The sequence below is a fragment of the Galeopterus variegatus genome, unplaced genomic scaffold (genome assembly GCF_000696425.1).
Source record: "Galeopterus variegatus unplaced genomic scaffold, G_variegatus-3.0.2 Scaffold9367, whole genome shotgun sequence".
NCBI lineage: Eukaryota > Metazoa > Chordata > Mammalia > Dermoptera > Cynocephalidae > Galeopterus > Galeopterus variegatus.
Window position 1 is genome coordinate 3,032 of NW_007735478.1, and position 3,031 is coordinate 6,062.

Consider the following 3,031-nt stretch of genomic DNA (forward strand, 5'->3'; position numbering starts at 1 on the left):
AAAGAAAAAAAGAATGAAGACATAAATTAATAAGACTAGAATTGAAGGAGAGTCTATAATTACTAATCTCATGGACATTAACAGGATAATAAAGGAATATTTTGAATAACTCTATGCCCACAAATCTAATAAACTAGATGACATAGAGCTATTCCTTAAATGACACAATCTACCAAAACTCACACAGTGTGAAACAGATAAACTGAATAGGCCTATCTATATTAAAGAAATGGACGCAATAATTTAAAACATTCCAAAACAAAAAGCACCATACCCAGATGGGTTTACTGGTGAATTCTACTAAACATTTAAGAAAGAAATTATTCCAATTCTATACAATCCTTTACAAAAAATAGAAGCAGAATGAATACTCCCCAACTCAATCTAGGAGTCCAGTATTACCATAATACCAAAACCATACAAAGATATTATAAGTAGGATAGGCTACATAGCAGTACCACTCAGAAATATTTGTGCAAAAATCTTCAAGAAAATATTACCAAATTAAATTATATAATACATACAAAAGTTGAACAAGTGGGATTTATTCTGTTATGCAAGGTTGGGTCAACATTAAAAAATCAGTTAATGTAATCATCACACCAACAGTCTAAAGAAGAAAAGTTTATGATCATATCAATAGATATAGAGAAAAGATTTGACAAATTCCGATACCCATTCATGATAAGAAAAAAAAATTAGCTCTCAGCAAAGTAAGAAGAGAAGAGAACTCCCTTAACTTCATGAAGAATACGTACAAAATACCTACAGCTAACATACTTAATAGTGAGAAACTAGATGTTTTCCACTAAGATAAGGAGCATGGCACATGTATCCCTTTTCATTGCCCCTATTCAATATTGTATGGTAAGTTCTTGCTAATAAAATAAGACAAAAATAAAAAATAAAATAAAACTATACAGATTGGGGGGAAAGAAATAAAATTCTCTCTGTTTGCAGATGACATGATGGTCCATGTAGAAGATCCCAAAGAATCAAGAAAAACAGCATAAAAACCTCCTGGAACTAATGAGAAAGTATAACAAGGTTTCAGGATACAAGGTTAACATACAATCGTCAATTGCTTTCTTATGTACCAGCAATTAACAATTAAAATTTAAAATTAAAAACAATACCATTTATGTTGGTACTAAAAAAATTAGGTACTTAGGTATACATCTAACAAAATATAAGGAGAAATAAAATACTCTAAAGAAAGAAATCAAGTAAGATTTAAATGATGAGAAATTATATGTACAAAGACTCACTATTTTCAAGATGTCACTTATTTTCAAATTTACCTATAGATTCAGTGCAATCCCAATCAAATTTCAGCAAGTTATTTGTGGATATTGATAAACTGATTCTATAGTTTCTATGGAAAGACAAAAGACCCAGAATAGCCACACAAAATCAAAGGAGAAGAAGATGTATAACTGAAACTACCCAACTTTAAGCCTTTTTATAAAGCTGTAGTAATTAAGGCAGTGTGGTATTAGCCAAAGAATACATAAATAGATCAAGAGAACAGAACAGAGAGCCCCCAAGGAGTCCCACAGTAGTACAGTCAAATGATCTTAGACAAAGAAGCAAAAGCAATTCAATGTAGAAAGGATAATATTTTCAGCAAATGATTCTGGAATAACTGCATGTGTGCATGCAAACAACAACAACAACGACAACAACAACAAAGAACCTAGATAGAGACATTACACCTCTCACAAAATTAACTCCAATGGATGAAAGACTTAAATGTAAAATGCAAAATTATAAAACTCCTAGAGGAAAACGGAAGAAAATCTAGGTGATCTTGTGACTGGTGATAAATATTTAGACTAAAGCATTATTCACGCTAAGAGAAAAGGACAAGTTGGACTTTATTAAAACTAAAAACATTTGTTCTGTGAAAGACAGTTAAGAGAATAATTGCTATAGCTTTGTAGTATAATTTGAAGTCAGGTTGTGTTATGTCTCTGGTTTTGTTTATTTTTTTATGCTCAGGATTGCTTTGGCAATTCACGGTCTTTTCTTGTTCCATATAAATATTAGGATCTTTTTTTTTTGTTTTTTGTTTTTCCTATTTCTGTGAAGAATAACATTGGTATTTTCATGGGGACTGCATGGAATCTGTATATCTCTGGGTAGTATGAACATTTTCACAATGTTAATTCTTCCAATCCAAGAGCATGGAATGTCTTTCCACCTTTTTGTGTCTTCTTTAATTTCTTTCAACAGTGATTTGCATGGTACTGGCATAAAAACAGACACTCGGGCCAATGGCACAGAATGGAGAACACAGAAATCAACCACGTACTTACTGCCAACTGTTTTTCAACAGAGGCACCAAGAACATGTATTGGGGAAAAGATTGACTCTTCAATAAATGGTGCTGGGAAAACTGTACATCCATTTGTAGAAGAATGAAACTAGACTCATCCTTCTCGCCATATACCAAAATAACTCAAAATGTATTAAGGACTTAACTATAAACCAAAATGCTGATAAGGATGTGGAGCAACAGGAACTCTCATCTATTGCTGGTGGAAATACAAATGGTGCAGCCACCTTGGAAGACAGTTTGGCAGTTTCTCACAAAACTAAATGTACGCTTGCCATGCAGTCCAGCATATCACTTTTCTTGGTATCCACCCAAATGAGTTGAAAATTTATGTTAACACAAAAACCTGTACACAAATGTTTATATCACTTTTATTAATAACGGTCAAATCTCAGAAGCAACCAAGATGTCCTTCAGTAGGTGAATGCCTAAACAAACTCTGTGCATGCGGATAATAGATTATTCAGTGATAAAAAGTGAGTTATCAAGCCACAAAAACATATGGAAAACCTTGCTTTACATGGCATGTTGCTGTGTAAAAGGAGTTGTTCTGAAAAGGCTATTGTATGATCTCAACTATAGGACATTTTGGAGAAGGCAAAACTATAGATATATTTTAAAAATCAGTGGTTTCAAAGGGTTTTGGAGGAGGGAGGAAAAGATTAATAGACAGAATATGGGGGACTTGTAAGT